Raw genomic sequence first — 24,048 nt, forward strand, 5'->3', positions numbered from 1 at the left:
TTTCTAACAAATCAGATTCTACTACATGTATTGCTATGAAACACGCTTTAATTTGCTTAAAAACAAAACACCTTTGTTTACTTGTCATTCTACTAGTTACTGAGTACATACAGGATGAAGAATATGTTTTCTTCATTTTTGTGAACTTAACCCTTCCAGCAACGTTTGGCATGTGGGAAACAGTCAGTAAATATTTGTTGAATGAGTAAATAGATAACTTGCACTCATCAAAGAATAACCCATCCAATGATCATTTAAATGAATGTCGTGAGAGACAGTAACTTATTTTGGAGCTGAAAAGTAAATCAGGATATTTCAAAATAGAAAGAGAGCATTTATGCTAATTTGTTAGGCTTTTTTTTTTTAAATACATGTATTTGGATTTTTGAAGTTCAATATCTGGACACATAAATGAGATAAATTAACCACAGACTAAATGAGAATTTTGAACCAGTTGGTTCCTTTTTCCCTTTTGCATTATTTCCTGAGTACCACTTTTTAAGCTACATCCAGAGGAGGAAAATACGGATTTTTAAAAATCATATTTAGGTATACTTCTCATGTTTAAAAAAAACTTGGTAGAATTCCATAGACCATGAAAATTTAACATTTTCATAACATTTCTGCAATTTCCCAATGCACTTATATTCTCATGGTTTTCTCTGGCTTCTTGATAGGAGTATGTTCTGCCTGTTACATAGAATATACCCAGGTGTGACTATGGACTATGAGAAACAAACTGAGGGCTTCGGGGGGGTGGGGGTGGGGGAATGGGATAGACTGGTGATGGGTAGTAAGGAGGGCACGTATTGCAAGGTGCACTGGGTGTTATACGCAACTAATGAATCATCGAACTTTACATCAGAAACCAGGGATGTACTGTATGGTGACTAACATAATATAATAAAAAAACATTAAAAAAAAAAAAGAATATACCCAGGTGTGAAATTCAGCACCTGCTTCATATTCCACAAACCATTAATGCCTATACTACATAAGAACAGATGGCAGGATTTAAAGACCCGGAATAGCGTAGGGATGAGGTTTACTTCATGTCTGCAAATATTTGGAAATGAGCTGGAGTCATCACAGTTCTTAAAAATGTCTGTCAGCTTTCATTCAGTGCATTGAGTGGGGAAGAGAGTGATAATTCACTGTCCCTCATATCACCTTGTTTCAGTTTCCCTCAATCTTGCTGGTTCCCTCTTCTACCCTTTTAGAAAACCTTCATTCTTTGGATAAAACTCATCTTTCTCTTGTTGTGTACAGAGAAGCCACAAACATTTCTTTTTCAACTGGCTCCCAGCCAGCATAGCCCTTGAGGCCCTAGCTCCCAAATTAATAACCTATATAGGTACTTCCCCCCCCAAAAATAAAGAGAATTCCCTAATTGGGAGAAACTGTGCCAGCTGTTGAAAGAATTATGAAATAATAAAACTATCACGACACCCTTATACCAAAAATAAATAACAGTGAAATAGGGGTATGTTTAAGACGAAATTAAGAGTAAAGTGGGTAGAATTAAGAAGCAGTAACATGGAATGCAAGTGAGAAGCCGTAAAACCAAGAGGAGCCAGTCCAATGTGTGTTGAGACTCTCACATAATAAAATACGTTTCACAAAATTCTTGATTTGGTCCAAAAAAAATCTGCCTTTGGAAAGAAAGCAACGGAAATAGTGCTTTTCTATAGCTGTCTTGATAAATTGTCTTTAGGTCTTTCTTTGTTTTTATTGAGATATAACTGACATATAAATTATATTAGTTTCAGTTGTTCAATATAATGTTTTGGTATTTGTATATATTGCAAAACGATCACCACAGTAAGTCTGGTTGATAATTTTTTTTTAGTTTAATAAATGGCATACACAAATAAATTAAAGAATCCTCCAGAATGACAGCCCTAATTGACACCTTCCAAAGTGACAATGCATTGATAAGGGCTCCAATGACCCTTCTTACTCAAGGTCTGTCTCTAAAATCCTAGCTGCAAGATCCTACATTTGTCCTATCAAGTTCTCTTTACAAGTAGAATTTCAGTCTCCCTCTTTAATTGGCTTTCTGATGACAGCTCTGCTTTTTCTGAACATTGCTTGGTAGGCGTAAAACTGCATTTGATTAAGAGAAAGGAAGTGCTTTTCCTCATTTAATGTAAAAGCAAAAGTTAAATTTCAAATTCTACCTAAATATTCAATGTCAAGAAATGTAGTTTTTTAAAACATTTTCTAGATATTTAAAGGCCACCACAAGCATAGATATTTTGTCCCAAATATTGCATTTAGTGTTTCTTTTATTGTGTTTTCAATCTGTGAATATTTTTTTTATTTTCTGTTTTCCTGAAGAATGGTATCTCTAAATAATTTTAAATACTTATAGACAAGCGTTAATACATATTTATACGTATATAAAGCCCAACATTCATATCTTAACCTTTTCAAAACCTGCCAACTATTGGCGAATGTGTGTTTTATTCAGTCAACCTCATCCTTTTCTTGTTTTATGCCCAAGGCTTAGCACTTGGAGTTTCAAAGCATCAAGCTTTAATGTTTTTGACTGATGTGAAATTTTTGCTTACTTTAAAGATTTTGTTTTGTAAACTTTGACTTTTCTCGTATTTTTCCCTGTCCATAATCACAACTATATAAATCTTTGTGAATTAATAAATATTGTTGTTTATTCAAACCCCAATACGGTGTGGGGAATTTTTCAAAGCATAGGGGGGAAAAAAGCTCTGCTTAATGCATGTAGATTTGTTTAACAATCATTTTTTCTTCTTTTAATACATTTCAATTTGAAAAGATAATTCATGCAAATGAAGAGCTGACTGCAAAGAACTACTAGGGTATCTATAATTGAGTTTAAGAGGAGTTTCTGTTTTCACAGCTTTATGATTGTTATTCAAGTCAACAAATGCTTTATAAAGAACATGATTTTCTTTCACTTCAATTCTTTATTTTAAGAAAGTTAAGGAGAAAAGAGAATATATTTAAAGATCTAGTTCTTATTTTCAGGAAAAGGAATTATCCCAGGGACCCCTGGTGTTCATGAACTATGCTTAAGAACAATTGGTATAAAACAAAAAGTACTTATGGAAAGCAAGGGCAAAAATCCATCATATTCCAGAGTCTACTTCTTGATCTTGGATGTTAGATGATCTCCTCAGGCTTTTGTACTGACACAAATAGTGTAACATTAGATAGAGACTACTGTCAAGAAGAATCAGAGTAGGTAAGCATTTTCCTTATGGTCCTTCCAGTGTCATAGGATTGGTTATGTTGAGGGCCCATCGTGATCCACACTTTTACTAGGATTTTAAGAACTCTGGAATCACACTTAACTTCTCATCAGACCTAGAATTTTCCATAGCATAGCTTGCCCCTCTTATTTCACTTTTGTCCTGAAATATTTTTATTGTCTTTAGTCCTTGTAAACTTTTAGCAAGTTTTGTGACCCATAAAATGTATTCATAAATATTGATAAACTAAGCTTTATGAGACATCATTGTGCCACATACACATCTGAAAACTGATATTATAAAACTCAGAAATATTATAGGTAGATATCAAATACAGGAGATGAGATATTTTATAACTTTGCCAACTCATCTTTTTCTTTTTTTTTTTAAGATTTTATTTATTTATTTGACAGAGAGAGAGAGCAACCACAAGCAGGGGAAGCAGCAGAAGAAGAGGGAGAAACAGGCTCCCCACTGAGCAGGGAGTCCGATGCGGGGCTCAACCCAGGACCCTGGGATCACGACCAGAGCCAAAGGCAGACACTTAACCAAATGAGCCACCCAGGTGTCCCACCAACTCATCTTTTTCATACAGGGTCTATTTAAATCTAAATCCTAGACACATGCTTATTTTCAAGACATAATAATTCTTTTCAAAAAATTATATCTGTAATATAAATTGTGAACATTCAAAGTTATTCTGACCAGAAGAGATCCTTAGCAATGAATATTGAAAAGCTAAGTGAAAGGTTTTTTTGTTTGTTTGTTTGTTTGTTTGTTTTTTACTTCTTAGTTCATTGCTGCATCTATTGTAATATTAGGCATCTATATTGTAATACTAAGAAAAATTGACATGAAACACTCACAGGGATGAAGAAGCTCTAAAATGGATAAAATGGAGATTCTGAAATTCCTGCATGGAGAGAACCATGGCACTTGAGGATTAGTAGGAAACATAAAAACAAGAGATGTGTCCGTATCATAGGATTCTATTTGTACCTTTAAATCAGTATGGACTCCATTATCTAGCTAGGAGGTGTTTAATTGTTTTTCAAGCTTTTGTTAAAACTGATATTGGGCTCTTCACATTTTTTTGTCCTATTCATCTCATAGCTAACAAAGACATCATGTTTGTATTCTTAGTGTCTCATCCTGATCCTCGACAACCCAGGAATTCTACAGAACAACATATTCAGGCCTACTTTTCATTTACAGAGCCCCAAGCTTTCATATTCCCTGCTATTCCTCTTCCCTTGTTTCAAATTCTCCCATCCTCCTTACCCACCTCTAAATCTTTCCAAAAGTATTGGTTTTGTGTATCACCTCTGATGATTCTTACAAAATTGTTCTGGTTGATATTCTTTTTGCAATATTCGTGCTTGCTTCAAACAGCACCTATACTAAAATTGGGATGATACATAGAAGATTAGCATGGCCCTTGTGCAAGGATGACACACAAATTTGTGATGCAATATTTAAGCCAAAGTTCAGAGTTGATATTTTTATCTAGTGTACCCAAAGACACAAATGCAGAAGGAACGGTCACTTCGTTGAATAGTGTGAAATAAAATTTATTTGACTTGAAATTGCAACACCAGAATTCAAATATAATCTTCACTACTTAAAATATGTGATCTTGAGTAAGGTGATCCCCCAAATTATTTTCTTCATCTGTAGCAGGAATATAATATTCTTTTCAATATACCATTTTCAATGATTAAAGTGTATCATATTAAAATGTCTGACAATTTAAAAGTAACCCATGACTGTGAATGGAATCTGATTATTTCCTTCTCATTATCCTTTGATAGTTATTCTTGTTCTCCCGGCTCTCAATTGTGCTCTGCCCTTGGACTTCTTCCGATTATTTCTCCTCACTTGGAAGTTTATTCTCACTGACTCAAAAATGTTATCCAATATAATGAAATTGATACAAAATATATGATGATGATAATCACCCCAAACTTTACGTCTTCAGTTTGGATTTCCCTTGAAATTTCAGACTTGCGTATCCAATTGTCTATATGATATCTCTACTTATCCCCTCTATTTATCTTGTTTTGAGCACTCAAGATTAACGTGACCAAAATTGGAATATTGATCTTTCTCTCAAACTTGCTCTTATATAGCCTTTCCCATTTTGTTAATGGGAATACTATCCTTTCAGTTGCTCAGGAGGAAAACACACACACACACACACACACACACACACACACAAAACCCTTTGAAATCTTCTTTGCTTTTTCTCACATCCAACCAATCAGGATAATCTGCTGTCTCTATGTTCATAATATACTAGAATTTGACCATTTCTACTGCCCTCACACAAATACACGGAAAGAGGCCATTATCATGACTCATTAGCCAGCTAATGCTAATGCCCTTGCTTGCCAACAGACTGTACTCGGTAAAGCTACCAGATGACCCCACTGAAACGGTCCTATCACTTGATCCTTTTGTGCAGACCCTTTAACACGTTCCTATCCCAGAGTAAATTCTAAAATTCTGAGGATAGTTTACTTGTTTTTTATCAGCAGATTAGGCATGCTTCTGAACCAAGTCATTTCTTTGTTTTCTCCACTGCCTACAGTCTTCTTTGATATCTGTGAATGGTTTGCCCCCTTACCTGCATCAGGATGCTGCTAAATTTTTTTAGTTGATTCTTTAGTGATGAATAAAATTGTCCCTCATCACACATATACTTCCTATTTTCCTTTCTGCCTCTATTTTATTCACCATTGCACATATCATTAATGAATATATTATATACTTTCTTTATATTCTGCCTTACTCAAGGATAAATGGGATATGCAGGAAGCCAGGGACTTAGTCAGTTTCATTCACTGCTATCTCTTCCGGTGCCTAGCATAGTTTCTGGTACTTAATAGATATTTTCAAATGAAAGAATGAATGGGTGGCTTGAATTTATGAAGAAGATAAAACTCCACATACCAAATGAATATTAGATTATTCCCCTTCTGCTTATTTTTGTAGTAGGTTGTGCCGTTCTTTATTGAGCGTTGTTAGTAATCATAGCATGATGAAACTGAACTAAAAATTGGGGGTAGTTATGAAAAAAATTAGTAATAAGCGATGCTTATCTTTGAAAATATTTTTCTCCTGGTGTGGATTGATATAAGGTTAAACCTATTCCTTTGGTGCTCAAACGTTATCAGGGGTGATTTTGGTAGCAATAACATAATCAAAATACACATACCTTTTAGGTTTTCTAGATATGTAAATATACACTGACCATCTCAAAAATATAAAAGAAGGTAGTACATTTCATTATCTGACTAAATTACTGCTCAGCAATTCTCTTAACCAAAATACACACACACACACACACACACACACACACACACACACACACCGTTAATTGTATTGGTAGATGTAAAATTTTTTAAAAAATCCTTGCTTTTTACCTTTGTTAAATTTGGGGTGTGTGAATAATATATTTACTTTTTCTTCTGTATACTCTACACTCCCTTCAAAGATATGTTTAAGGATTGCATATTAATTATTTATTTAGTATATACGGACACAACACTGTTGCTAATAGATAAAGATTCAGGCAGAAGTATGTAGGTCTCACACAAGATGCACAACAAACACTTTACTTTAGTGATTGTGTTGGTAGAAGGAATATATTTCAAAGAAAATGTTGTACTCTAAAAATACTGCTTGCAAACCTCTTCCCAGATTTCTACAAGAAAGGGAAGAGTTGCTGAGAAACCAGTCCAGACTATTTCTCAACATGGCCCATTTTGCCATTATTATTCACAAACTCTACAGGCCACACTGAAATGTTGAATATTCTGTCTCCTATTTTCCCAATATAACCTCATTATTTCTTCTGTGTTGGTTTTCTTTAACTACCCACCCTTTCCCTTGTCATTGGTTTGATGATTCTTGCACTTTATTAGGCTTTATTCAAATCCTTTCTTTAGCCTGGAATGATATCTTAACATCTCTCTCCTAAAGAAATATATTTTATCTCTACTATATGTCCATATGGAATGCTTTGGCCCTGTTTATGTTTGTTGCTCTTTGATCCAACAATAGAAATGCAAGTTCTATCCAATGCCTAATAAATATTACTGTAAAAATAAATAACAGAAAAATTATAATAGCTAAAATGCATAAACCAAAATATACTAGAGATGTAAGCATACATATATCCATAACCATTCATTGCAATTAAAATTTACAAAAATTATCCCAGAATTACACAAGCTAAAAATAATCAACACAGAAAGATAGTGATTATACTGAATATAGAGAACAAAACAAAATTAGTACTGCCTAGATATTTACATAACAATTTAACATTCCTTCCAAAAATCTAGATTTAGAATTTTGACTTAGAAAAATTAAACTTTGTAAAAGTAATACCCAATATAAAATCTCACAGTGGTAAAAGTTTGAAATTTTTATTTTATTTTTTTAACTATTATTATTATTTTATTGGTAAGGAGTCCATTTCTATGACTATCATGAAGCCCCGGCTGGGTTAACAGTAATGAGTCCTGGAGGTAACTACACTCAACTCTGGACATTCTGGCTGTAAGTACTCTCCTTTCTCTACCTCAGCTGAAAACTCAGACTCATGAGGCCTCAATTGTGGTTCCTTATTCCCAGAAGATGCCAAAGACCTCTACGCAGGAGGCATTTTCAGAGGAGAAGACAAGTTTTTCTTCCCAGAAGACAAACCCTCTACTTTGCTTTATAAGGCAGACAACAACCCCAAACCACAGACAGGTTGGGACCTGTACAGGCCTCAGTGAAGTTTGAAAAAAAATTTTTTTTTAAGAGTGTATTTTGTTCATTTGAGAGAGAGAGAGAGAGAGCACAAGCAGGGGGAGAAGCAGAGGGAAAAGAAGAAGCAGTCTCCCCACTGAGCAAGGAGCCTGATGTGGGACTCAGTCCCAGGATTCTGAGATCATGACCTGAGCTGAAGGCAGACGCTTGACCAACTGAGCCACCCAGGTGCCCCAATGAATCAAATACTTTATAGGGTTTATATAATAAATGATCATACAGATTGCATCAGTTTAAAACAGAAACCAAAAGAGGGGTGCTTGGGTGGCTCAGTCGGTTAAGCAGCCGACTCTTGATTTTGGTTCAGGTAATGATCTTGGGTTCCTGGAGTCAAGCCCTACATCAGGCTTCATGCTCAGTAGGGAGTCTGCTTGAGGATTCTCTCTCTCCCTTTCCCTCTGTCCCTGTCCGTGCTCATACACATTCACCCTTTCTCTCTAAAATAAATAAATAAAACTTAAAAAAAAAAGAAACTATGAAAACATAGAAACAGTTTGATTATTATGCATTGAAAATATAAGAAGAAATTAATTTGGTTTAATATATTATGCTCTAGGAAATATAAGCAAATTAGGTAAAATCACTAAAATATTTGTTTTTACTTTATAACTAAAGGTGCAAAGTGAAGGTATAAAAGTTATAAATATCAAAATGCGAAGTAATATACCAGAACTGTATATAAAACACTATAATTACATACTAATTTCTTGAAATCGAGGGTATGATTTGGTTCTCCCAGAAGAGATGGAGCATGGGCACTGACTCACCTGTGGCATCAGGAGAAAGACAGAACCACCATTCAAATAGATAAGAAAACTTAACTAAACTTTTTAAACAAATTACTAAAGGTTGTGTGTGAGCTAGTGAGGTAATAGAGAAATTCTGAGTGCTATAGATTCAGGGGGAAAGTGCATCCTCTCATAGGCTCTTCTTCAAGGACTTCTGTTGGGTGCTCACAAGAAAGAATGGTGTGGGAAAGAGACTGGACAAAGCCTTCTTGGGTGGTGAAGGTCTAGAGGAGGGGAATAACCACAATACAGAAAAGAATAAACTTCAACATAGGCCTCAAGGAACAAAAGCCTTCGGCTGCTGAGAAAAAGGTAGCAAACCCTGGCATCCAAGGTCGCAGTGAAGACCAGTTATAGCTGGAAGAAATATAAAAGAAAGAGCCATTGAACCCTAGAGGAAGGGCAAAAATCATCCAGGTCCCAGACCATTAGTGATTCCCCAATGCTGGAAAAGGGGGATGAGTCACAGGGAAATTACCACCCGTCAGACATAGGGACAAAGGTCCTGCCTAAGAATTAGGTTGAAGGAGGATAACAAGGAACCCTCTCTGACCACTGACCATCAGGTTAGCAAGTATGGAATAACAAGTGAGAGGGGCTACTGTTGAAAAAGCACAAAAGGGCAGAGAGCGATTATCTGCAACACAGACAAAGCCTAAGGCAAAGGGTTGGAGTAGGAAAACTAAGAGAAGAAAAACCCTAACCATCTCCACCCTAAAAGGGACACATAACAGAGGAATTTGAAGTTCCTGTGAATTGAAGGTAAAAATAACACCAACAAAGTATAGAACCAGTTCAACAGTCTAGATTGACTCAAACTTCATGCTTTAGGTAAATTTTTTGCTAAGCAGAAGTTGTCTGATACTGGGAGAGCAGTGGGTAGAGGAAATTTTATAGCAATAAGCACTTTAATTAGAAAACAAGGAAATTCTTCTATTAGCCATTTAAATTTACCTCTTAATAAATTAGAAAAAGGAAATCATATTAAACCTATGCCAAATAGAAAAATACAATAAAGATAATTGATGAAAACAATGACATTAAGAATAGAAATATATTAGAGAAAAATCAGTGAAACTGAAAATTGGCTCTAAAAAGATCAGTGAAATTGGTATACCTCTAGCCAGATTGATCAGATAAATTAGAATACAATACAATAAAAAAGAGAAGCCATAACTTGGCAGTAGAAGAAATGTAGTATAGAGGGAATCAGCTCGGATCCTATAGGCATCAACTATGAAAAGGGGATACTATGAATAATCTTATGTTTATAAATTTGACAACATAGCTGTAGTCAACAAATTCCTTGAGCAGCACAAATTATCAAATCTCATAAAGCTCACTCAATAGATAGCCTAAATGGAGAGCCTGAACATATATATATATTTATTTTTATTATTTCACTCTTTATTATAGGGGCCTTTCAATGAATGTTACCGAATAAAAATGAAAACATAAGTTCAAACGAAAATCCATACACAAATGTTTATAGTAGCAATATTCACAACGGCTAAAAAGTTCATACAGCCTTTGGATGCTGAGTAGGTAAGCTGTGGAAGAAGTAGACTAGAGACTCCTACATAGGCGAGCCTGGGGGGCCCAGTCGGTTAAGCGTTTGCCTTCAGCTCCTGTAAGAATCCCAGGGTCCTGGGATCCAGATCTGTATTGGGCTCCCTGCTGAGCAGAGTCTCCTTCTCCCTCTCCCTCTGCTGCTCCCCCTGCTAATGCCTACTCTCTCTCTGTCAAATAAATAAATAAAATCTTAAAAAAAAAGACTCCTACATAGCAGTAAAAACAAAATGAGCTGCTAACCTATACCTTTAGAATATATAAATCTCTAATGATTAAAGCTACATGAAAGAAGTTAGGCTCCATACACACACACACACACACACACACACACACACAGAGTACATACATACATGCATGCATATGTGGATATATATATATATGTGTATATATATATATATATATATACACACATATATATATACACTTATAATCTCTGATATCTGGCAAGGAAGATGCTGTCAACAACTATGCCTGAGGTCACTACATGGTGGGGAAGGAGATCATTGATCTTGTGCTGGAGCAAATCCAAAACCTGACAGACCAATGCACCGGGCTTCAGGGTTTCCTGATCTTCCATAGCTTTGGGGGTGGCACTGGATCAGTCTACACGTACCTGTTGATGGAGCGGCTTTCTGTTGACTACGGCAAGAAGTCCAAGTTGGAATTTGCCATCTATCCCGGCCCCCAAGTATCCACAGCAGTTGTGGAACCCTACAACTCCATCCTGACCACCCACACCACCCTGGAACACTCGGACTGTGTCTTCATGGTAGACGACAAGGCCATCTAGGACATCTGCCACAGCAACCTGGACATAGAGCACCCTACCTACACGAACCTCAACCTACCAACGGCTTATTGGCCAGATGGTATCCTCCATCACTGTCTCCCTGCACTTCAACGGGGCCCTCAACATGGACCTCACAGAGTTCCAGACCAACCTGGTGCCCTAGCCTGCATCCACTTCTCCTTGGTAACCTACTCCACCCATTGTCTCAGCTGAGAAGGCCTACCATGAGCAGCTGTCGGTGGCAGAGATCACCAACACCTGCTTTGAACCCTCCAACCAGATGGTCAAGTGTGACCCTTGCCACAGCAAATACATGGCCTGCTGCATGCTCTACCGTGGAGAAGTGGTACCCAAGGATATGAATGTCGCCATTGCCACTATCAAGACCAAGAGCACCATCCAGTTTGTGGACTGGTGTTCCACAGGTTTCCAGGTTGGCATTAACTAACAGTCCCCCACAACAGTGCCTGGGGGAGACCTGGCCAAGGCGCAGCGGGCAGTCTGCATGCTAAGCAAATACCACAGCCATTGAGGAGGTCTGGCTGGATGAAACACATTAGAATGCATAGAGCAATACAGTATTCCAGCAGGAAACAGCCTTAGGATGTCACTAAAAAACAACATGAAAACACCATATACATATATATATGTATATGATCCAGGAAGGAGAATCTGTCTTTCTTAACTTCAGTTACATGCTTACCCTCTAACACTGCCAAGCCCTCTAGTGCCAAATAGAACAGGGGAGGAAAAAATTCTCAGTGGAACACTGGAATGGTCTTACTAAAATGAGGAAGGAATGTGTGTATAAAAATTATGATATATAATTATATAATTATAATTATGTATATATAAACATACATGTGTGTATATATAAATATATATATATATAGTATATAAAAAAATCTTCAACAAAAAGTGCACAAATGTGCTCAAAACCTTCTATGGAAACTGGCATAATATCCCAATGGCATATCTGATGAAAGTTTTCCTCAAAGTCAACCCCATTTGAGCCTACTTCTTGGATATTTGGTACTTGTTAACCATTTATTGACATACTGAAGAAATGCTTTAATGAAAAGTGGAGTTCAATTAAATGATGAGTTTAGTATTACTACCTGCTCATAGGAGCATGAAGACATTAAGGAGCTTTATACATTGACTTTTATTCAGATATTTTCATTCTTTCAGCCTTCCAAGGTTCCTATAAGAAACTGAGATAAAAAGGAGAAAGGCGACATACGTGGAACATCTGAGTGACACATAAAATATAATATTTGTATGAAGTGCTTTCTGAAACATGTGGGGAATAAAATAATTAGTAGTTAAGTAGAATCGATGCTACATGTGGAATGGGATTTTATAAATTCTGAAGTTAGTCCTGTTCTAACACCTATGATGAGTAACAGATCACTGAGAGCTGAGCTCCCAGGGGGAGGGGGATCCCAGCCTAGCTGGAGCTGGAAAGAGGCTGCTGTTATTTTACACCCAGTATATGGGTGCTGGATGAAACACATCAGAATGCATAAAGCAATCCAGTATTCCAGCAGGAAGGAGCCTTAGGAAGTCACTAACATGAAAACAAAAACCAATTTCAGAGAAAGTCACCAAATCACTAGGATTTGTGTGACTTCCAGAGAAATGTAACCAGTGGATCTTGGTGAGGAGAACTAATGTTTATTAAACAACTTATTATTAAACAGAAGCTTGACGCAGTTATTTCATTTAAGTTATGCCCACAGGAGCTCTGGAAGTTAGGTGGTAGTATTCCTATTTAATATAAGAAGACACTAAGCCTCAGTGACCTTTAAACCGTCACCTGACTCTAGAGCCTATTAAGTGAATGAACCAGGCCTCCAACTGCCAGTTTATTGGTTCCACTCCATCAGGTTTTCATCTTCCATAATTACAGCCCACATATTCTTTCATTATCTATCATGAAATACCTATCTGGTATTACATGTGTGACATCACAAAATTCACTGGTTCTCAAAGTGTGTAGGACATCCTGAAACCCCAAAACATAATCTCATAGACCTCTTTCAGAGTAACTATTTTAATTTGTGTGATTTTTCTAAAGAACTGGATTTGTAATACTGCATGTCCCCAAAGCCAACTCTATATAACACAAATTGAAGATCTCAGTTATCGTCTGTTCTGGAAATACTTCAGCAGCCTAAAGCACTGCATCCACAAATACAGGTCAGTATATTCACTTTGGGGTCTTGACATTTGTAGAATGACCATTGGCCTTGCTTAAATTCTATCAAAAGTCATTGTCAGCGAAGTACTGGGAACATAATAAGCACTCAAGAAATTCACAAATGGCCAAAATTTCATTAGTCTCAATCCTCCTTGAAATTGAATTGGCTGCTCAGACTTCAATTTTGCCTTAGCTTAGCTGTGAAAAATAGACTTTTAAAGAAATGTATTAGAAGTTGTTTTGTTACACATCTTACCTCAGACCCACGAGTCTGGATCAGAGCTCAGTAGAATCACCAAGGATATTGTACTCCCTAAAAACATGAAATCCAGTTAAAAAAAATAATAAAAAACTTACAAAAATGTCATTTAAAAAAATAACAGAAAAATAGTACTACTAAAAGCAGAACAGGACTGGGCCCAAATTTCAACTAAAGGAGACCTTCAGTGAAGACTCTTTAGACATATTTCAGCGTGTTCCATTTTGAAGGAGTCAGCACAGGCAGGATTAGACAGGTAAGGTAGCAGAACTCTATGCAAGATATTACAAATCAACTGGAAGAAAAGACAAAATAAAAATCCTGCCCTTGTCGTATGTCTAATAATATTTATGTATGCAATGTAACAAGAGGAAAATAAATATGAGCTGTTTTACTAAGCTAAAGAGAATGAAAGCTATAATAAGGAGCATTAGTGATGATGCCCATATATTTTTCTGAGGTTTTTTATACAGATTGAGATGAGCCACATAATAGAATCAATGTAAATAAAAGCCCTGCTGGTACTAGTTGCCTGTGAGGTGGGGCATTTCTGGTGGAGAGAAAGCACTTTATCCGGAAAACATGCCATTTAAATAATTGAGGACACCTGGTGTGAAGAAACTAAGGCCAATTTTACTGATTTTCCTTTCTTTTATGTATTTTTTTGTGTTTCTCCATTAAATGTGAAAAGGAAAATTAAATGTGATTATACCTGCCAGTTGCATCTTCCAGGAAGGTAAAACTGTTTATATTTTGAAGAACATTATAAAAATACTTGGCTTACTCATCACTTAAGTCATTATGAGTAATTTATATTTGGTATTATATTACTAAAAAGTTTTCACTTTACTTAGAAAATGGGTTTCTCCTTATGAATAGTTTCTACCAAGAGAATCTATCTATTGAATTGTGGAGTTCTTGAATATCAAACATTGACCCAGCACACCATATTTTCAGTGATTACTGTATTTTATTGTAGAGTGTTAGAAATGGATTTAGAAAGCATTGTAACTTGTCTACAATGTAGTCTTTCTTTCTTTATTGCAGTTATTTTTTTTAAGATTTTAATTATTTATTTGAGAGAGAGTGACAGAGAGCACAGGTGGGGGGACAGGGAGAAGCAGACTCCCTGCTGAGCAGGGAGCCTGACATGGGGCTCGATCCCAGAACCCTGAGATCATGACCTGAGCCTAAGACAGATGCTTAACCAACTGAGCCACCCAGGCACCCCTGTTTATTGCAGTTCTGATGCTAATTTAAAGTCTTCTAAGAATTCAACTGTCCTATATAACTATTTAAATCAAAACCTGGTCTTAATGATGATTCTAAGCACCTGAGCACATGAAAAATAAATTATATAAACATATGCATATATATATATACATATAAATATATATTATATATAAGAATATACATAATATATAGAAGTATATACAAGATACATAATATGTAGGAATATATATAATATAATGTATATATGATGGACAGAATGGTTTCTGTCCTCAGGAAGCCTACTGTTAGAAAGTGAGATATGTATTGAACAAGCAATTAAAGGACATGATATGTTACTCATTCGAACCTACAGGATGTTTGGAAACATATGACAGGGTGTTCCAACCTAGTCTTGCACAGGAAGAAAGGTCTTGGATTAAGATAATTTTTAAAGTGAAGACCTAATGAAATGGAGGGAGAAGGAATGGGGAACATACTCCAGGCTGAAGAATTTAGAGGCAGAGGGGTACAGGTAAATGCCATATTCCAAAAATCAAAAGCAGTTTATTGTGACTGGAGAGGAGAAACCAGTTGGAAGTTTGGTGAGAGTGAAGCCTGGGAGGCTGGGGAAGAAGCCGAGTGTGAGTCCTATATTGTTTATTTGAACTGTATTTTATAGAATAAGAGGAAACTCTGGAGGTAGTCAAACAGAAAAGCGTTATGATAAAAAAATAGTTTTGGGGGGTTGCCTGGCTGACTCAGTCAAGCATGGGACTCTTAATTCCAGGGTTGTAAATTTGAGCCCCATGTAGCGTGCAGAGATTATTTAAATTCTCTTAAAAAATAATTTTGGGAAATTATTGAGCTACAGTGAGGAGACTGGGTGTTCAGAGCAGTGATAAAGAGAGGACAGAAGTATCCCAGGGGAACGAGCTAGAAAGCTGTTACTAAAGTAAGTAATAGCAATATTATGAAGAATCAAAGGAGAATTAGTGATACATTGGGAAAACAGGAAAAGTATGCCGAACGTAAGGTAGATATAAAGGGTGACTGGCAAGTGCTATGCGTGTGTGTATGCACATGTGAGTTTTAATCAGCTTAATGCAGGCAAGTAGTTAAATATTTAATTAATAATGATTTGTAGAGATAATAATTTATCAAGTATCTCTCCATACAAATCAATTTGTTACTTCAAGAAGCTCCCCCCGGGGGCGCCTGGGTGGCACAGCGGTTAAGCATCTGCCTTCGGCTCAGGGCGTGATCCCGGCGTTCTGGGATCGAGCCCCACATCAGGCTCCTCTGCTATGAGCCTGCTTCTTCCTCTCCCACTCCCCCTGCTTGTGTTCCCTCTCTCACTGGCTATCTCTATCTCTGTCGAATGAATAAATAAAATCTTTAAAAAAAAAAAAAAAAAAAGAAGCACCCCTATTTGTTTCTTTTAGCTATCTTTTCTAGTTTTTCTTAAGTGTATTCATATCTGCATATAATCTTCATATTATAGCTTGACATCAATTTTAGACATTTTCTGTTTACTTCCCACTGATGGAGATTAACTCATGTATATCAACACCACCCATGGTCTCTACCCCTCCTGCCAATATGCTTATGTAAGTTTATCTTACACAGTTTAGTTCTATAATTTGAATAATGTTGTTACACCTTCATTTCTATATTCCATCAACGGCAGAGACCGTCTCTGTCGGTGTCTGTGTAGGTTGGCACTCCACCAAATTGCGGATCTTAGTGTTTGCTCACTTCCTTTCAGGTCACCTCCTTCCTTCAACTGCATGGCTTCCATTTCACCTCTCGATTCATGTTATCTTATGTTCAGCAGTGGCACATACATGTACTTGCCCCTTTGGTATGTAGAGAACATTTTTCTATAATTCATATCATCTTCCTCATGAGCTCCGCAGGTTGGACGCTTCCTTTGACATAATCTCTCAATCTCTACTTGTACCCTGCTATGGCATGTCTGGTTCTTACTGCCTATGGAAGGGAGGAGAAAGCAGGACCTCTACCCCGCAGAGTCCAAAGATGGAGGGGGGGTCACTTCTCCTTCCACATGAAGTGGCTGGCCAGGTAGGTAAGAGAGGATTTTCCTTTATTACTATCTTCAAAGTACGTGAGCCTATGGTGCAGTCATCACGTGTTTTCGGCCTCCACTAAAACATACCAATCTGACCCATGTGTAACCATGTTCTTTTTTTCTTCCTATGGCTGATTCTCAAGGATTCCTCATCTGGACACAGGTATTAGCTGGGGGAGTAATGGGGATCAGTAATGGGGTTTTTGATCTTCTACTCAGTTTGATATACCTCTTGCATGATATGGCAGACTGCTCTTGGGCCCACCCAATCTTTGTGGATCTCACAGAATCCAAGTCATAATGGGAAATTTCAGACGTGTGGACATTTGGTTTTGCATGTCCAAGCATTCTGTCTCTACCAAGGCCCAGTGACATTGAGCCCCGCATCAGGCTCCTCTGCTGGGAGCCTGCTTCTTCCTCTCCCACTCCCCCTGCTGGTGTTCCCTCTCTCGTCTCTCTCTCTGTCAAATAAATAAATAAAATCTTTAAAAATAAAATAAAATAAAGCCATGGATTATTCCAGATCCAAATCCAGATTCCCTATGTAATCATATAATCCAGTCCCTTGATTAATTACCCTAAGAATCTCACCCTACATTCCACCATGCTCCCCAGGACCCCCCAGCACAGCATGACTAGGTCTGTCACCTCCTTAGGGTTTAGTCCTCCTTTTCTCTCCCTGTTGGCCCCAACATGTGCCAGCTGGGTTAGCCAGCAATGTAGAAGAAGGGGGATAAGAAGGCAAATCCTGAAGCGAACATGTTTGCCAGGGGAAAGCCTTTTGAAGTCTTCTAGGCAGGGAAGTAGTGTTAACTGGAAAAGATAGGCTACTTTGTAGTCTCAGAAGTTTCAGGAACAGCAGGTGATTCAAAACATTTGTGATCATCCACCCAAATGGCCCTATTCCTATTCATTTTCTAATTAGGGCTCTCACCTTCGTAGAACAGACTTCCTTGCTTGGGCATTTACCATACTCTAGAATACAGCCACCGTATTAAGTTCTGAGCCCCGTCTTCCTGTTTCTCCCTCCCCACTGTAGCAGGAGAGAACTTTTGTAAGCTGCCAGGAAAGCCCTATCGCTTTCACACTCAACTTTCAATTGCTCTTTAATCCCTAGAGTCTTTTGTCATATTTAGCTAGATGTCAATGGCATTTAGCAATAACCTTACAAACCCACTGTCTTTATCGTTATTCTTTGCCTGTACTTTTCAAAAGTCTGACAAATTAGGTCAGCTAGTACATTCCCTCCTACCTGTAAACCATCTCAATTCACTGACAGTGAGAGTTTTAACAGTTGAACTATTGCCTTGTGCCAGGGATGTCATCTGGATTTACCTAACACTAGTGACTGGGAGAAAAGTGATTCAGCCCCATAACCCCATTTTATCACTCCCTTTCTTGTACTACTCCTGACAAGCTATTGCAGATTATATTCTCTAGAAGTAGAAGCTGAGATGGAGTGTAGCATATAAAATGTTTATGAGTGATCCACACTTGTGAAAGAAAGCAAGACTGGGCAGAGGAAAAAGTCTAATTATGCTGCTGAACTACAAAAACCATAGCTATTTTTCACAGAGAAGTCTGGAGCAAAAACGGCCCATCAGTTTACTCAAAAAGTTAAAAATAGAACTACCTTATGATCCAGTAATCTCACTCCTTGGTATTTTCCAAAAAAAAAAAATACAAGAACGCTAATTCAAAGGGATACATGCACCCCTATGTTTATAGCAGCATTATTTACAATAGCTAAACTATAGGAGCAACCCGAGTGTCCTTCAATAGATGAATGGATAAAGAAGATGTGATGTGTATACACACACACACACACACACACACACATCCACACACATGGGAGTATTAATCAATCATAAAAAAGGATGAAGTCTGGCCAATTGCATCAACATGGATGAAGCTGGAGAGTATAATGCTAAGCAAAATAAGTTAGAGAAAGACAAATATGATATGATTTCACTCATGTGTGGAATTTAAGAAACAACAAATAAGCAAAGGAAAAAAGAGAGAGAGAGATAAAACAAGAAACAGATTCTTAACTATAGAGAACAAACTGAGGGTAACCAGAGGGGAGATGGGTGGGGGGTGGGTTAAGGAGGTTGCTTGTCCTTATGAGCACCTGGTGTGGTATGGAAGTGTTGAATCACTATATTGTACAGCTGAAACTATATAACACTGTAGGTCAACCATACCGGAACTAACACTTAAAAGAATAAATGGCTCACCAGAGGTGTCCTGGCCCAAAAAGACTGGGACTTTCAACCCCTACCAGCATCAGTCATTGAATATAGGCCACATTGGGTAGGACATGCTCTTGGATAAGGTGGCTCTTTGAGGCAAAGAACTGACATCCTTCCTTGAAAAAAGATCAGATAGTGCTTGTTTGTGTCTACCACATTCCTCCATCTTGGCTCCTCCCTAAGAAAACATCCTGATGAATATGGGGGTGAAGAGTGGGGAAATCATAGGAAGTGATTTAAACAGGTCTTTAAATTCATCTGAGTGTCATATAGAGTTCCTCTAACTCCTTTGGCTCTGGGTAATTTGTGGGACTTAGATAGTGAGGTTGGTTTTTGATGAAACTCATCATCTGATATCTTTTGGCTTGACCCAGGAACAGCAACCTCCATCTAGCCGCTAATTCACTGTCACCTGGCTCTCTCCATTACAGAGAAGCCTCTGAGTCTACTTCCTATCTCCATTCTTCCCTTGTGCCTGCTAGTTTACTATAAGTCACTAGGTTCCACTTGGTTCATTGTATCTACTACCTAGAAAGTCCCTGCAACTCTTGCTAGCTCTCAAATTTTCTGCTTTTGAAATTCTATCTCATTGAAATTTCCTTATTTAGAAGCTGGGGCAGGGGCACTACCCTCCATGCACTATATGTTCCTATTAATACACTATGACTTCCAACTTTGTAGTTAGATTGGGCTATATGACTGCTTTGGGCCAACGAAATATAAGCAAAAAGGATTTGGGTCACCCCCAAAATGAGGCATTAAGAAACCCATATAGAATTCTCCAGAACCTTTCTTTTCCTTCCAGAGTAATTAAAGAAGTTGTTTCCAGTGATGGAGCCTCCACTCATCATCTCTGGGTGACTGTAAAGCTTAGAGACCCCAAGGTGGCAAATGAAACATCAATGATAAAGAACTGCTTGCTGTACTGAACCACTAAGATGTGGTGATTGCTTCTGACTGTAGCAATTAATATACAATGCCACAGGGAAAGTGTGATTGGACTGGAGGAACTAAAATGCCTTCTTTTGCCCAACCATGCTAATCTGGCCTGGCCTTGGTAGAGGTGAGGGGTTGTCCGTTGGTGATAAAATGTTCCCCATTACATGCCTCCTTACTTTCTTAGCATGAGTTTGGTTACATGCACCTCTCTCTGTGCTTTGTCCTGGAAAACATGTAAATAGTGTTTATATTACTAGGATTTTATTAAGATATTTACTATAGAAACAAATGTTGTACTATGATGGCATTTACCTGTTTGGCTCTGTTTTTCTTCCATTGTTAGATTGCCTTGTATTTTCTGCCTTTATCATAGATTTAAGGGCACTATCCAAACTGTAGATTCTCCTTTGTTTCCCATACACCAGCCTCAAAAAAATTCATGTCCCCCTATTTTCATCTCTTATCCACACTGATGACTCTGTAGGTCAGGCTCACACCTGCTTTCCTCGGACTTCACCTTGCTATCCCCCGAGGGTGCTCCACCCTATGTATAAAATAGTAGAATAAAAAGGAACATCTATGTTAGAACCAACCTGATTAAAAAAATAAAATGCTTAAATATCTCTGAAGTCCCCAGTGTGACTTTGATAATGGCGTCGTAACCCCATGTTGTTCTCTGAGGGTCACTGAGAGTCTTACAAAATATGTTTACATCCTTGAATAATGAATTGCTTTGCTTCGTATGTTTGTAAGCTTCTTGTAAGTGGAGACATATTGTATGTATTCTTATGTGACTTAATTATTTTTCGTAGAACATACTTTTTTCTGTGGCTCACATTTTTATGTGATATATGTAAGTATAGGTCATTCATTTTTATTGCTTCTGCCAGGCCCTCCAAGAACATAAGAGCCATTAATCACCTTCCACAATGTTTCTGCCTAAGAGTCTCGGGCTACACAGAGAGTGGAAAACCTTTGAGAAAACTGGCTTGTTGCTATGTATTTTTAAGGGGTTCTATTGTACCTCATGCAAAGAGAGTTGGAGCAAGCGCAATTCTTCACTCCTCCTTGATGGGTGGACGTTTTCTTCTCCAAATTCACTCAGGCATAGTATATCCTGTTCCGGTTCTTGGCAGCGTGTAAGACATCTAGTGCTGCATCCTACGGGGATTGGGGTCTACACTGCTTTTCTCAGGAGAGAGTCCAGATTCAGAACCTACTTATTTTTTAGCATTATTTCTCTTGTCCACTTGGCACAAGAAGTCATCCTTAACTTTTTCAATAAAAAGCTTTTTGTAAATATATTTTGCCTAACATCGTTAGGTGTATTATTCTGAGAAGTTATGTATATTTAGACAAACATGTTGCTAAGGAAAAAAAAAATCCCCACTATTTAATTTTTTTTTAGTTTTGCAAATGCTGGGTTGTTATACAATGGAAAGTGGTCTCCTGGGAGGGATGTGGTTGTGACTGTGTAAGGACGTACACATTCCATGTGTATATTTTCTATTAACCCCTCATCTTCAGTTTCATATTTCACTACTGTGCTTTCTTGGCCTTTCCAGGATGAATCTGTGAACATCAGCTCCCTAGAATAAAGGTAGTTCACTCCAACTTTATGATGTAACTAAAGTTTGTTTTCCAATCTGTTTAGTCATTCCTCCACTCACTTCTTATTTACAGAAATCTCTTAGAATGTTTTTTTTAAAGATTCGTCTCTTATTGTTTTTATTGGCATAGGTCTGTTATTTTTAAAGAGATCTCTTATATATTATTTAATATTATCTCAAGAAGGACAAAATATAAAATATAGTGCTTTGGCTATAAACACCCCCAGGTCCTTTCTTCTTTGTAGACACTTTAATACCTGTTACTTAAACTATATGATGTAATTGCCGTATCTTGTGTATGGTGAGAGAAAGCCCTCTGTATACCTCTCAGTTAGATGAAAATAGTGCTTAAGCCCAAACCTAACAGTCACACCGTGTGTAAGGCCTTGGGTATCAGTAGATAAAATAGCAGTCAGGAAAACAGGATTTAAGCAAAGAGTTGTGTAGTTCAGAAAATACAGACCCCAGTATGAATCTTGGAACCATCATTAACAGTGGGACAAAACTGAGGCAAACCACTTAATTTATCAGGTGATCAATATCATTATCTGAACTATCATGAAATCCTCCATAGATTTCAATTGCACATTCAAGTTCCGATATACTTCAGAAGGATTATATTGTAAATATTAAATGAAACTCCAGTAAAACAATTAGCACAGTGCTTGGCACCTAAGAGATGGTCGAAAATGATTTCTCTTTCACATTTCCTGCCCTGTCTTGCCCTTCATTTCTCTTCCTTAGAATAATAACTGGTACAAAACAAAAATATTGGCTAATTAGATTCTTGGTAAAGCCCACTGAAAGAAACAAATTTTGTCTACCCTTCCAGCGCAGGTGTTTTTCCCTCTTAATCAAAAACTACCTCTTGGAGTGAACTCTAGTTCTAGTCCCTAACTCAGCAAGTGCTCTTGTAGGGGTGGAGGTGAGAAGCTAAGTCTCTGTGTTAGGTAAGGTGCAAATAATTTTATTTCTTCAAATGAGTCACGCTTTTGGTTCATGCATTGCCTAAACTGTCAAAAATTGACTCAGATGTTAAATATTTCTGATTTCTGATCATTTTAGATGACCTTTAGGTTTTGGAAAGCATATTTAACAATTATTCATCTATCAACTTGCTAATGTCTATGAATTTTAAACTTTTGTATTATGCATACATTTTAAAGGTATTATATAAAAGCAATTTATTCCTCATGCATTGGAAGTGTCTTTCAAACACAGCTGGGAGCTCTATTCAGCCATCAGGCTCCCTCCTTCACCATAATCTCTAGGATCCTTGCAAAAGCCTGCCTTTTGATACTTCTCATATTTATAACAACAATCTGGATGTGATTTTTCACCTTTCCTAGGGAGTTACAAATAGACAATCAGAGCTTCATCATCTTGGGGGCTGAGGCATTCACTGAGATAACAATAGGAAAACAAGTGTACTCTCCAGGAAATGATCATCATGGCTGCCATGCAGTTTATTTTGAGCTAGTTTTTTTTATTGTTGTTTGGTTTTTTTTTTCTATCAAGAGATTTACATCTGGAGAGGAAACAGGTAAGTATATGGAGTCATATTTCTTCTTCAATTCAATTCAGGAACATTATTATTAATGCCTCCCATGTTTAAAACATACTGTTAGGTATGAGCATTAGTCTTACTCTCAAATATACATAGTATAATGCTATGCATTGTGAAACAATTTTAAATGCCATAGGCATAAAGAAAGTGTCTGCACATGGCAGGTTACGATGGGCTTTAAGCTAAGAGATAGGTTTTAAATAATGCGTGGAGTTTTGACAAGCAGAAGTGCAGAGAAGTAAACATTCCCAGCCCAAGAAAAGCAATGTAGGGCGTGTAAATGCATGGATGTGCATGGGTTTGGACTTTATAGCAATCCTTGCTCTTTTGGTGGCAAAGGTATTGAGATCCATACGAGCTTGCTTAAAGAACAAACATTATCTTCAGCAGATATAGTTACAGATGTAAGAGTTCATGAATAAACTGGAATCCAGGACCTAAATACTGTGAAGCTTCATGTTCTGCCTCATTTTTCTGTTTCTCTGTGCATATCGGTTCCACTATATGTTTTGCTGAAGACTAGGTTCCCTTGTTTTCCTGTCTATGGCTTTCCAGAGCTCCGGGATTTATTTTCCTTTTGTTAAAAGGTTGACCAAACTAAGGCTGGAATCTTGTAGCCTCAATTCAAATTCCTCAGGGAAAAGGTCTGGGGATCAGTTTGCTTAAGGTACTGTCCATTGTACAAACAATTGTTCTAAATCATTAAAGTCACA

The 24,048-nt window shown here is 37.4% G+C and overlaps 1 non-coding gene and 1 pseudogene across 1 annotated transcript; both read left to right on the forward strand.

Moving 5' to 3' along the window:
* Positions 1–4,608: 4,608 nt before the first annotated feature.
* LOC121101609 lies at positions 4,609–4,712 on the forward strand. Its single transcript, XR_005833593.1, has one exon. It is a non-coding gene; the product is annotated as a U6 spliceosomal RNA (small nuclear RNA).
* Positions 4,713–10,850: 6,138 nt separating this feature from the next.
* Positions 10,851–11,764, forward strand: LOC103658449 (annotated as a pseudogene).
* Positions 11,765–24,048: the final 12,284 nt, after the last annotated feature.

The sequence above is a fragment of the Ursus maritimus genome, unplaced genomic scaffold (assembly GCF_017311325.1).
Source record: "Ursus maritimus isolate PB19 unplaced genomic scaffold, ASM1731132v1 scaffold_8, whole genome shotgun sequence".
Taxonomy (NCBI): domain Eukaryota; kingdom Metazoa; phylum Chordata; class Mammalia; order Carnivora; family Ursidae; genus Ursus; species Ursus maritimus.